This window comes from Sus scrofa, chromosome 18 (assembly GCF_000003025.6).
Source record: "Sus scrofa isolate TJ Tabasco breed Duroc chromosome 18, Sscrofa11.1, whole genome shotgun sequence".
Taxonomy (NCBI): Eukaryota; Metazoa; Chordata; class Mammalia; order Artiodactyla; family Suidae; genus Sus; species Sus scrofa.
In genome coordinates, this window is record NC_010460.4 from 49,541,351 (window position 1) to 49,554,929 (window position 13,579).

Below are 13,579 nucleotides of genomic sequence, written 5' to 3' on the forward strand. Positions count from 1 at the left end.
GATTTGGTGATCTAATTTCAAATTTTGGTTGAGTCATTTACTGGCTGTGTACACTTGACAAACGTTCTTAATCTCTTAGGCTTCAATTTCTTTATATATGAATAGAATTAATTCCTCTTCACAGGTTTTCTCCAGAATTATACAAAAGCATTACTAGTGCTGGTGTAGTGCCTTTCTCATGCTGAACACTCAAAATATTGGTCTCATTACCAAATTTTTAATAGAAGCAATTATAACAACAATCATATTTTCCAGTTATTTAGAAGAGAATGGGGATTACTCATAAAACTTTCTTCTCTAGGGAGTTCCCGTTGTGGCTCAGTGGCTAACGAATCTGACTAGGAACCATGAGGTTGCGGGTTTGATCGATCCCTGGCCTTGCTCAGTGGGTTAAGGATCCGGCGTTGCCGTGAGCTGTGGTGTAGGTTGCAGACATGGCTTGGATCCCTCCTTGCTGTGGCTCTGGTGTAGACCTGCAGCTACAGCTCCGATTCGACCCCCAGTCTGGGAACCTTCCTATGCCGCCGGTGCGGCCCCAGAAAAGACAAACAAACAAACCAAAAACCCCTTTCTTCTCTAAAGGACTAGACCAACGATTGTACATTTTATTGAATCACAAAAGGTGAACGAGGAAGATAAATTATTCATAGGGATCCAACTTTAGCAGAAATATGTTAAAGTATAAATTCTAGCATAAAACCTTGAATCACATCGCATTAAGATACATAAGAAAAGGCTTTATTTTCATTTAGAACAATCCATAATATTTGCTAGAAAATTTTGGCAAGGTTAAATGGCTATTTCTGAATATACAGTTGCTCTAAATTGATCTAAGATAATACGTGGCTTTTGAAATTATCATGGAAGGATCACAGACTGGGATTTGGAACGACTCAGGTTTTAGTCTATTTCATGTCTGACCTTTGTCAAGCCATTTGAATTTTGATGGTTTATATTCTTCAGCCTTGTGAAGATAAATATTTTTCTCTATTGCCTTCACAGAAAGCCTTTGGAGAAACAAAGGAGACGCAAGCTCAGTGCTTTGTCCCCAGCCTGCTGTGAGGCACTGAAGGAAGCTGCGTGTATTATTTCAGGTCACGAGAGAAACATCCTAAAGAGAAGTAACAGACTAGGGTAGCCTGAAACCAAAAGAGCAAAGGACTTTCCTATAAAGTCTCACTTTCTTTCCACACCTCAGACTGAATTTTTTCAATCATTCTATTTTCAAGGTCACTGCTTATTTCTTCAGCCTGCGTATATATGTTGTTTAACCCCTCTAGTTAAGTTTTTAATTTTTCTTTTTAGGGCCACACCCGTGGCATATGGAGGTTCCCAGGCTAGGGGCCTAATCGGAGCTACAGCTGCCTACCTGCACCATAGCAAGAGCAAGGCCAGATCTGCACCGCGTCTGTGACCTACACCACAGCTCATGGCAACGCTAGATCCTCAACTCACTGATCGAGACCAGGGATCGAACCTACAACCTTAGGGTTCCCAGTCAGATTTGATTCTGCTGTGCCATGACAGGAACTTCTTTGTTTTTCAACCCCTCTAGTTAAGTTTTGATTTTTGTTCTTGTACTTTTCAGCTCCAGAATTTGTATTTAGTAACTATTTATCATTTCTCTTTATCAATATTCCAACGTCACTTTGTCCTGTGAATGAGCGATACTTTCCAGTTTTCGTGTCTATCTTTTTGGGCAAAATGTGGGCAACGTAAATACTGCAGTGCAGCAACTCTGTATATTAGTAGGCTCTCCGCCTTCCACAAGGTTTGCTGTGGTTGTTTGAGGTTGCAATCCTCCATGTGCTTAGTGACTTTTCCAAAATATTATTATTTTTTTGGTACAATGATATTCCTTGTTGTGTGTGGTCACTGAAGTCCCTGTTCTGTTATCTTAGTAGTTAGCAGGTGACTTGGTAGAGAGTTAAGGAAATGCCTAGAATCTAAGAGAAAAAAGAAAAACCAAAACTCTTAATCTGCAGATTGGCTCTGAGCTGGGCACATCTTCAGTCCTGAGCTAAGTCATATAAATCCCTGCCTTAGCCTTCACTTTCTGCCTGCTTGGAGCCCAGAGAGTGGACGGGGGCACACACCTAAGGTCTTCTCAGTTCTTTTCTGAGCATGCATCCAGCCCTGGACATGCATATTGCACTTCAGACGTCCTAGTATTTATTCCGTCAAAGCCTTTTTTCCCCCAAGGAATCCTTCTCTGCAGCCTCTTCTTTCCTAGGCTTTGGGTAATTTCTGCTGCTTGCCACATCCACTGTCTTTTGCCCTGGGTGCCTATGGGTTCCACAGCTCTTAAAGGCTTTCATTAGATGATACCTGGAAAGCCGCTCCAGCCCAAAATCCTGGGGAGGAGGGAGACCTAAGTAGGTAACCAAATACACTATAATACATTATAACTGAGGCTTAGATGCCACTTCATTAAACGCTCTCTTAGTTGCTGTAGGGTTTTCATTACGTCTCAGAACTCTGTATAGGTTGATTCTGTTGGCTTTTGCCAGCTTCATTCTCTCTTTAATGAAAAAAGACAGATTCTTGGATCTTCCTACTCTGCCTTTTTTTTTTAAAGCTTTTTTAAAATTTATTTTTTAAATTTTTAGTTTTTTTTTAAATTTTTCCACTGTACAGCAAGGGGATCAAGTTATCCTTACATGTATACATTACAATTACATTTTTTCCCCACCCTTTGTTCTGTTGCAACATGAGTATCTAGACAAAGTTCTCAATGCTACTCAGCAGGATCTCCTTGTAAATCTATTCTAAGTTGTGTCTGATAAGCCCAAGCTCCCGATCCCTCCCACTCCCTCTCTCTCCCATCAGGCAGCCATAAGTCTTTTCTCCAAGTCCATGATTTTCTTTTCTGAGGAGATGTTCATTTGTGCTGGATATCAGATTCCAGTTATAAGTGATATCATATGGTATTTGTCTTTGTCTTTTTGGCTCATTTCACTCAGTATGAGATTCTCTAGTTCCATCCATGTTGCTGCAAATGGCATTATGTCATTCTTTTTTATAGCTGAGTAGTATTCCATTGTGTATATATACCACATCTTCCGAATCCAATCCTCTGTCGATGGACATTTGGGTTGTTTCCATGTCCTGGCTATTGTGAATAGTGCTGCAATGAACATGCGGGTGCATGTGTCTCTTTTAAGGAGAGTTTTGTCCGGATATATGCCCAAGAGTGGGATTGCGGGGTCATATGGAAGTTCTGCCTTTTATATGACGTCACTTCCTCTTCACATTGAAGGACTAGTATGTTATTGGGAAATCTAATTGTGTAATACACCTAATTTACAAAGTAACTGTTAATATGAGTTGCCAGACTCAATTTACACATTTTGTACTTTTCTGCGAAGTGCAGCAGGATATGTAAATTTATTATTTCTGCATTAATTGACATTTTGAGCAGGTCAGAAACTTAGAATCCATCTTGTTGAAGTCAGGTTATTTTCAAGATGAAGAAAGAGGGAGTTGACAGGAAAGTAAATTCTTTACTTTGTGTGGATGCTGGTACTATTAGCTCTTTTCCTTCTCTTGTGACATCATGTTCTCCACCAACTCCATAAATAGCATATGACACAGACCATGAGAAGAAACACGTGGCAGCCTTTGTCCTTGGAGGGAATATATGGAGGGAAACGAGGGAAAATAATGATGCAGAGATAGAGGAAAAATCATGAATATACCCCAGAAGCCATGAGATCAAACCTGCCATGGCAATAGCCAACATGAGGACAGTAATAGAAGCTTTTAAAAGAATTATTAAGTTGTCTTGGTTTTCCAAAATGGCATCATGCCATAGTTGGAGGAAATCTCTTTTGTTTTTACTCTTTGAAGCACGAATGTATGGCTTGCATATTGTGGTGACAACAAATCATGACCTCAAAATCATGATTTTGAATTAATATATGTATTTATGTATTAAGGAATGGCTATGGCATCATAGAAAAGCTATTATTCAAAAGGCAAAAGAAGTCCCCCCATGCTGCTTAAGTGTGGTATAATAAACAACTATTAACCTGTCATTCAAAAGAAGAGCATACATGTAAGCAACTCTTACAAACTACAGAACTAGCTCCATTTGGAGTCCCTAGTAAGCTTCAGTGATAGAAACGGGAGACGGAGATGTTCATGCTCATGTAGGGACATCAGCAGAAATGGATTTTTAAAATTTGAACGAGATGCAGATGGTCAGGTCATTCAGGAAACTATAGATCACGAATGGGTCAGGAAGTGGAACGCTTCCTTAATGCACACTGGCATGTGTGTTGGCATAACACCACTGCTTCCTGAAGGCATCCACCCCCAGGGCGAGATAGAGCCACGCCAGCCCAAAACAGGTGGGTATGATAACATTTTAGGACGGTGACCTCGTCCAGCAGAATCCACCTGGTTAATTGCACAGCTGAACCTGACCCATCCATGACAAGTTCTGGTTACAGGAAATTAACCTGTTTGAGTTAATCAAACTGTATCCCATATCCCATGGGTTAGAACATTCTCCATCATGCTTTAACTTAATCATGGGTGTCTTTAATGTGGCCTGGGAAATGACAAGCAACACAGTCCCCAAACATGCAGAACCATGGATAGCTTCCATAAAAGGAGAAAAGAAAAAAAATATTTTTTATTTATTTATTTTTGGTCTTTTTGCCTTTTCTATGGCCACTCCCGTGGCATATGGAGGTTCCCAGGCTAGGGGTCGAATCAGAGCTGTAGCCACCGGCCTACACCAGAGCTACAGCAACGTGGGATCCGAGCTGCATCTGCAACCTGCACCACAGCTCACGGCAACGCCAGATCCTTAACCCACAGAGCAAGGCCAGGAATCGAACCCGCAACCTCATGGTTCCTAGTCGGATTCGTTAACCACTGAGCCACGACGGGAACTCCAGAAAAAATTATTTTTGACTTAAAAAAAATACAGCACAAAGTCTGCGATAACTTGTTGTTCATTGGTTTCCTGTAACAAGTGGGGGAAAAAAAATCAGCCACGACAGAATTATTTGATCGTCTCCCAGCTTGGCACACAGCATTTATAAATGTCTGTACCCCTGTCCTTCCAACCTACCCCTGTCCTTCCAACCTACCCCTGCCATTTTTTTTTTTTTTTTAAGAAGGAGAAGAGGAGGAGGAGGAAGGGGAAGAAGAAAAAAAAGGAAAGAAGATTGCCCCATTCTGTTTTAATATTTGAATTATGGCCACAAATGCAACCTTTACCAACTGCATGTCTTTCCTTCCTGCAATGCCGAGAACACTAGAATAGTCAAGCACTGGGGAGTTCCCGTCATGGCTCAGTGGTTAACGAACCTGACTAGGAACCATGAGGTTGTAGGTTCGATCCCTGGCCTCACCCAGTGGGTTAAGGACCCGGCATTGCCGTGAGCTGTGGTGTAGGTCGCCGATGCAGCCCAGATCCCGACTTGCTGTGGCTGTGGCGTAGGTTGGCAGCTACAGCTCCAATGAGACCCCTAGTCTGGGAACCTCCATACGCTGTGGGCGAGGCCCTAAAAAGACAAAAGACAAAAAAAAAAAAAATAGTCAAGCACTGGGATGTTCTCCCAGACCCAAGCCAAATGCACAGAAACACCATTTTCTCAGGGATTTTGCTGGAAAACTTTGTTGTGAGCAAGCATGTCGGAGCACTTTCGTAAGGCCAAATGCTTGACAGCAGCGCCTCTGAAGCTGGCTGTGTTTGGGACACTCAGGTTCCCCAGGGATATTATTGAACATGGAACATGTCGGTGGTGGGATGACTTGAGCTCCAATGTTGAGCGTAAATATTTCAACAAATATATGAAGTTTCATGGCTGGGTCGGCAACACTTGGGATCAATTAGATGTTTCTGAAGTGACCTCCACCCCCAACTCCACCCTCTATCAACTGGAAGGCACAGTGGGGAGACCCGTGAGGTTCTCATCAAGACGCAGACTGTAGGTGAGATGCTTAGGCTTCGGAGATCGTGAGATGGCTGGGTATGGAGGAAACATGCACTAAAACCATGAGAACTAAACCTCAGGAAAGCCAGACGCAGTTTTTGGGAGACAACGCCCCAGGGCGAGTGTTAACGTGTTTTTGCTCATTTTATGAGACCTGATAGCTATTGTTGGGATTGTTTTTTCAAGGAGGGGCATGGGGGAACCAGTTTGGGAAGACAGCAACTATTTCCCCTGCAGTGAAGGGGAGAGTTGTTTGTTTTTAGTTTTTTTTTCCTTTTTTTTAGGGCCATACCCTTGGCATATGGAAGTTCCCAGGCTAGGGGTCAAATAGGAGCTGTAGTTGCTGGCCTAAACTACAGTCACAGCAACACAGAATCTGAGCTGCATCTGCGACCTACACCACAGCTCACAGCAATGCCAGATCCTTAACCCACTGAGCAAATTCAGGGATCAAGCCTGCATCTTCATGGATGCTGGTCAGATTTGTCTCCCCTAAGCCACAAGGGCAACTTCAGGGCAGGTTTGCTTACTGTTCAGTGTCTTAAATATAATGTCTCCCATAGAGCAGAGGGAAGCTGATTTCCAATATGTTATAGAAAATTGAGGTTCCTTGACTTTTGGGCTTTTCAGCTATGATGCAAACAGGAGGTGTGTACCACACCCACCTGGACTGTTTGTCCCCACCCCATGGGACTTGTAGGGGGAGTAAGGAGAACAGTTGCACCCCCGAGTCACAGGTAAAATAATCTATATACGGTCATAACATCATAAAGACTGCAGGCCAATTGGATGCTGGTTCCAGGAGAATCTGGGCATTGTCGGTAGGTTCCAAAGCCATGACCTTGCAGGTGTCTGTGAGGTAGACCTCATGAAGATGGGGTTTTCCAGGTCTCAGAAAATTCCATCACCAAAAGTCATGCTGTTGAACCAAACTGCTTACCCTCTGTGTGGTGATCAGGCAAGTCTCGACAAGCTTGCTGAGCCATGTCTGGTCCCCCGTGTTTGTCAGCTGGGTAGAAAGTCCACAGCTAATAGGATAAACCTAGACAACACAGAACCGTCAGAGAGCCCTGGACCACAGTCTGAGCCACCTGTGGCCGCCTGACAAAATGTGTAGGTTTAGGGAGTTCCCCTTGTGGCTTGGTGGCTTAAGAACCCAACATAGCATCTGTAAGGATGTGGGTTCGGTCGCTGGCTCTGCTCAGTGGATTAAGGGTCCGGCGTTGCTGTGAACTGCGGTGTAGGTCGCCGATGTGGCTCGGATACTGCACTGCCATAGCTGTGGTGTAGGCTGGCAGCTGCAGCTCCGATTTGACCCCTAGCCTGTATGCCACAGGTTCAGCCCTAAAAAAAAAAAAAAAAAAAAAAAGGAAAGAAAGGAAACCAATGTGTAGGTTCCGATCTTGGCAGAATTTATTTTCCTCACTTGGCGTCTGTTTCCACCTGAAAGTCTTTATGAGATCTGTATTTTTCAAAACCACTTCAAGCTGCAGAATTATTTCTTCAAGTGAAATTGAATGTGAGGTTTGACCGCAGAGAGCTGAGGAGTGGACCTGTGCTGGCACGTGGGGTCCTGGCTCTCCCCATCCTGCCTCTGCTTGGTCCTGACCTCTCCCTGGGGATAGTGCCAGAGCATTGTGACTTGAGAGTGCTTGGGGCACTACTTGAAAGAGCTAAACATCCCCAGGGGGTCCTTCAGGCTCTGAGAGTCTCTGATTTTCAGATGCACAAATCCTAGGAGGGAATGAGAGCATGCAGTTTGTCTGGGGATCTGTGTGGTTGTTAAGAAAGAAGACGGGGGAGGTCCCATCGCAGCTCAGAGGAAACAAATCCAACTAGTATCCATGAGGATGCACATTTGATCCCTGGCCTTGCTCAGTGGGTTAAGGATCCTGCATTGCTGTGAGCTGTGGTGTAGGTCACAGATGTAGCTCGGATCCCACATTGCTGTGGCTGTGGTGTAGGCTGGCAGCTATAGCTCTGATTCCACCCCTAGCCAGGGAACCTCCATATGCTTCGGGTGTGGCCCTAAAAAGCATAAAAAAAAAAGGAGGGAGGCTGACATCCATCAGGCTGGAAAATTCATGAGTCATTCATGGGGGTGAAGTTCTAATTTGGATTCAGGCTACTAATATCGCTCAAATTTCCATGTTGTACTACTTAAAGGATTTTCTTCCTGCCCTTTCATGAGTCATTGGATTTCTCTCCTTGGACCATAGGACCTTTCCCCTAATGGAACAAGAAGCTTACTTCCCTGGAGGAGGAAACCATCAGAGCAGACAGATGCAGTGAAGGTGGGATTTTATACTCAAGAGTCTCAACTCCTGTAAGGTGTTGACGGATGCAAGACCGTTTATTTTTACCCTTCTTTGAATAAATGAAAACTTCACAAGCTAAGGGAGGGAGGGTGTTGAGACTTGGGGAGGAAGTGCTTGGAGCCACCTCAAGGAAGGCACCCTGGCTCTGTCTGAGGAATGGTTACTGTCTGTCCCCAAGGCTCTGCTTTGGGCTCGCCTTTATTGCAATAGTCCATGGTCAGTGGCTGAAGGTAATTACATGGCCCAGGAAAGGAGTGTTTTTGCTCTGGGTGTTCAGAACGTTCAAGGTAGAGCTACGAATGACACCCTGCCAGCAAGGGCAGGACAGAACCCATCAGAGCCCCCATGTGGCTGCCACGGTGACAGGGCGTGTCCACACCTGCGCTCCCCTGGTGGCTCTCCTATTACATGGGGCTTTTCCAGAACCGAGGCTTTACCAAGCCTCCCACCGTCACGTTAGCTGGAAAAGTCCTTGTCCTTTCTGCTCCTGTCACTGCTCTTGCCTCAGCACTTGCAAAATTGATTGTTACTGAGCCAACAACGTCTCACTCACAAGTGATGGGGATACTGGCAGGGATGAAGGTCCAGCGGGTCCGTCAGATGTGCATAGTCTGCGACCTCACTGCTCCCTGGCAGCCCCCATGCCTTCGCTCTCACACTCAGATGTGCTCATGTGCTTGTCTTTCCTCCAAAATCATAAAATAAGGCTGGGGCTTGCCTCTTTGGAGTCTTTCATCTCTAGGGGGAATAAAGATCACCCAGGTTGTTCAAAACACTAACTGCGCCCCTCTCTGTGTCAGGCTCTGGACTGACGGGGACAGGGGAAAGTGGGGCGCCCCTGGATGAAGAGGCTCAAGGACAGGAGGGCGGGTGGCAGCCCCTCGTTCCTAAACGTGAGGACAAAAAGCACTTGGGTGTTAACGCCAGACAAGCCCTGTTTGCCTCGTTTTCTTTTGTCCCTTCTTTTCTTTTCTTTCTTCTTGTACAGAGCAGTGAAACATAGGATACGAACAGAAGAAAGTGTGTCCCTCTATATCTATATATAACCTATGTGCATAATTAAAACATGAGCGATGTCCCTTCAAGGGCGACGGTGTCTTTGAAGCTCTTCAGGTCCTCTGCCCCCAAAGTTAGCCACACCTCTTGGATTTTGTGTTAATTATGTTCATTCTTTTAAAAATATCTCTATCTCATTTGTGCACAATAGATTGTTCAGTTTTGTCTGCTCTTTTTCCACTGTATAAATCGTGTCTTAGTGTGCGCTTTCCTTGTGCTGACATCTACTCTTTAACGTTAATTGTTTTAGATTCAACGATAGTGACACCGCTTTGTTCACTTTTCAGTAAAAGATGCTCCGGGTGTATGTGTGTGCAGCAGCACTTATCCCCCCCCCCAACAGGTGGACATTAGGGTGGTTTCCCATTTTGCCCATGGGGCACGGCCATGTCTCACATCATATCCCTGGAAGTGAACTTGTGACTCTTTTTCCAGGAGGCGTGCCTGGAGGTGCACGCTGGGTCCCCGGATAGGCACACCTCTGTCCTAAGGGTCATTTTAAGCGATGCTAATTAGTGGAGTGGGGGTGCATCTTGTGTGCCTGGTGGAGACCTCAGCCAGAGATCTCACCATCCGCTTGAGACTGTGAATGCTGGGTAGCATCCTGCCGGGTGACTCCTCCCAGATGGATCCCAGTTCTTCTTCCCGCATCCTTCCCATTCTCTTTCCATCCCGCTTCTCTACCCTCAGGTTCTTGGCCTCCATTTCAAACACGTCATCTCTGAATCATACCCTCTGTTCGGTTCCTCAGGTGGGCGACTTTGGATCTGGTACTTCCTCGGGACTCTGCCTTGCCGTGGGCTCCGCATGCTATAGAAAAAAAGATGCAAGGACTTCCCCCAGTGTGGTTCTACTCAGACCCTGCAACCCTGCAACCTAAGAAATGTCCCCTATTTCAGTGAGTCCTCTTGTCTTGGTCAATAATTTTAACATAGAGCAATTTTTAAAAAAAATGCTAAGTTATCAGAATCCATGGTTTTATGCTGAGAAAGGAACAAGCCAGGGTTTTTTTAGGTGAGGGGGCTGAATGGAAATAAATGTCTCTCCACAACAAGTTAGACTTGATATCTTTTGAATCGTTAAGTAAATCAAAGGCAGACTCAGAGGAAACCACATGACCCGTGGAAAAACCAGTTCCATTTACCTCTCTAACCCTCTGGGACTGCACAGGATTTTCCCAGGCAAGAGCTGACCACTTGTGAAACAGCTTAACTTTGAAGTTCAAGGATGGGTGGAATCCCAGCCCAAGATGGCATGGCTCTGGGGGGAGAAAAATGGATGTATGAAGAATGGAAAGCCTTGCCACGGCAATTGCGCCTCCTTTTTCCTTCTGTTGTGGGTTTTTGTGATCATTATGTTCTGCGGGACAGTGTGTGCCTGCGCTGATCTCGCGCTGCAGGAAATCTACACAGGACCCCACATGGCACGTGGACTGCAGCACAGGAACAACGAATGACCCCTGAAGCAACGGAGATGTGTTAAAAGCCTTTTCCAAAAGGCCACAGGGGTGGTCTAGGGAGGAAAAGTGCCTGTCAGTAGGTGGAGAGGTGGGAGCCAGTAGCATTTTCCAATAAAGATTAAAGCCACTCAAACTCCATTTAGCCCTGACCCAATTAGATGGGCTGTTCAGCCCAGCCATCCTTCTGAGCACGTTGGACATGGCATGTGGTGTCAGTCTTACTCATTTTTCTGAATTTTTCAATGGCAAAGCTTTATAAATAACACAAAGAAGGGGCAACATAGTTCTCCTACCCCTATCTCCAATCACAGGGGGCCCTGGGCATTGTCTTCTGTGGCCATGAAGCATGGCGCGGTCATGAAGTCAATGCAAGGGGGTGGGTCGACCCAGTTAAGAGGTTTTTGTAGCTTGATATGCTATAGAACGAGTCGGCCTGTGGTCCCTGCCATGCTGGTGGGCTCTTGAAGACATGTCTTTTCTCTCTTGGACACTAGTATCCAGAAGTTTCCAGAAGGCACGCATTAGCCACAGTTTTTAAACAAAGAAAATTGAAATTGCCATCTGGTAGAATAACCTGGCTTCAGAGGTCCCACGTGGGAGCACTGGACAGTGCTGGAGCAATTTCAGGGAGATTTATAACCTCTTCAGCTTTAGAGCTTTCTGAATCTTCACGGAAGATGCCAAAAAGCCTTTCATTAATTCCTTCTGCTAAGTTGGTGGAGATACTGCTTCACGAAGGCCTTCAACAAAGCTGGAACCAAAGGTTTGATTGGAAAAAATGGAAATATTTGACTTTCTCAATGCAATCTGAGAAATTGGTTGGACCTGCCCATCTAATGGGCTTTTTGGCAAAAATTTCAGATTATCTTTGTTTAATGCAGGCCAAATCACGGGATGGTTTGAGTTGCTTTCTCTGCAATTACTGCTAGAAGGGACATATTTTCTGGACCAAACATCAGGCCATATTGTCTTCAAAAGATGTGTTACAGTGAGAATACAGCCGGTAACTGAATGCAGAGAGGGTGGGACTTAGAGGCAAGTCCCACACTGAAGGGGAGACCACACTTCTGAGAGTGGAACCCTCTCCTTGCCTGACCGGGGCCAGCACGCTCCTGCTCTGAGCCAAGTCTCAGGCTCTGTCAAATGAAGGTGCTGTACCAGGCGATTTCTGGGGTCCCCTCTGAAGGTGACATCCTGACAGTGTACTGAGAAGATCATTTTCTTTTAAATTGTTGTCCCAAGAGTGCTTGTCTTAAAACCACCCAAACCGGGGAGTTCCTGTTGTGGCTCAGTGGTTAACGAATCTGACTAAGAACCATGAGGTTGCAGGTTCGATCCCTGGCCTTGCTCAGTGGGTTAAAGATCTGGCGTTGCTGTGAGCTGTGGTGTAGGTTGCAGACTCAGCTCAGACCCTGAGTTGCTGTGGCTCTGGTGTAGGCTGGCGGCTACAGCTCTGATTAGACCCCTAGCCTGGGAACCTCCATATGCTGCTGGAGCGGCCCTAGAAAAGGCAAAAAGACAAAAAACAAAAAGCAAACAAACAAAAACCCCACCCAAACTGTAAAGAAGAAAACCTTTGTTTAAATTCAGTTTGTGTTGATTTGGTGCCAACAAATGCTATTTGCTTTCAAGAGGCTTATTAATAATAAAGGAACTAGAGACTCTTATCCTGAGTGAAGTAAGTCAGAAAGAGAAAGACAAATATCATATGATATCACTCATCTCTGGTATCTAATATATAGCACAAAGGAACCTTTCCACAGAAAAGAAAATCATGGACTTGGAGAATAGACTTGTGGTTGCCAAGGGGGAAGAGGAGGGAGTGGGAAGGATTGGGAGTTTGGGGTCAATAGATGAAAAATATCGCTTTTGGAATGGACTAACAAGGAGATCCTGCTGTGTAGCACTGAGAATATGTCCAGAAACTTACAACGCAACATGACAATGGGAGAAAAAATTATGTATACATGTATGTGTAACTGGGTCCCCGTGCTGCACAGTGGGGGGAAAATGTAATGAAAAAATTTCAATTGAAGTTAGTATTTCAGTTAGACACACATCTCCCGTGAGCACAGATTATGTGCCAGGAGCCACATATTCTAGAAAGTATGAGCAAGCATGCCACACAGCTTTTTAAAGAAATGTACGCACTACTCGTATGCACTTGCTGTATATCAACTACAATATAATCAGCTGAGGAATTTCTAATCAAGTTTTATTCCATTGCACTGTGTCTAGAGAATAATATAATAAATTTTCACTAGGAAAAATTTCTTCTTTCCCAGTCCCAGGTGGATTGAGACAAGGGATTGGCAGATACTCTGGGGTTGGAAAGTCATTCAATTTGAGGCTGCTTATGAAAAAAAAAAAAAAGATTGTAAAACTATGACTATAAAGTTAAGTCCCTAAAAAATATTTCATTAGAGTAAGGGTAAAATCACTACAAATCAAAATAATTTTTAAGGATGACAAATGCCACAAATATCACAAAGTTAGAAAATAACATAATATTCTTTCTGCCATAATTCTAGAATATCCTTTTTTTCCCCCCCATAGGGAGACTCTTTAACGTATATTCAGATGCCATACTTTCCCACAGAAATGCTAGAACAACAATGCAGGTGCTCATCTAAAACGTTTGATCCTATTTTGTTTTCTGCTGTTGGATAGTTCAGAAGTGTTTCCGTTAGATGCACAACCACCTGTAGCCAATGTCATATAAATTTTTGCCATTGATGCTAAACCTGGTAAAGTATCTGCCACATATATTTACCTCTGAGTAGTAAGATTTCAGA